Below are 598 nucleotides of genomic sequence, written 5' to 3'. Positions count from 1 at the left end.
AGAAAACCAAACACCGCATGTTCTCACTCATAGGTGGGAACTGAACAATGAGATCACTTGGACTCGGGAAGGGGAACATCACACACTGGGGCCTATCATGGGGAGGGGGGAGGAGGGAGGGATTGCATTGGGGAGTTATACATGATATAAATGATGAATTGATGGGTGCTGACGAGTTGATGGGTGCAGCACACCAACATGGCATAAGTATACATATGTAACAAACCTGCACGTTATGCACAAGTACCCTAGAACTTAAAATATAATAAAAAAAACAAAAAAACAAAAAAAACAAATTCTTCATATTCGTTCCCTGTCACAGGCAAAGTGTGCAAAAGTTTTCTGCCATTCTGCAAACTGACTATTCACTCTGTTGTTTCGAAAAAGAATTTTTTATGTTAATTAAGTCTCATCTGTCTATATATTTTTTTAGGTAACAGGAACCTTTCATGTTGAATCTTTGCCAAACAGGAAACAGCTTCTGCTTGCAGGAACCACTAGCAGGGGACATGCCATTCATTAGTAAAGAAGAGGGAGGAAGACAAGGGTCTGAGTCAGGTGGAGATAAGAAACCCAGACCCTGGCAGGAAATGGCATC

This window comes from Rhinopithecus bieti, unplaced genomic scaffold (assembly GCF_001698545.2).
Source record: "Rhinopithecus bieti isolate Rb0 unplaced genomic scaffold, ASM169854v2 scaffold_50706, whole genome shotgun sequence".
NCBI classification, from domain to species: Eukaryota; Metazoa; Chordata; class Mammalia; order Primates; family Cercopithecidae; genus Rhinopithecus; species Rhinopithecus bieti.
Note: the sequence above shows the minus strand (reverse complement) of the source record.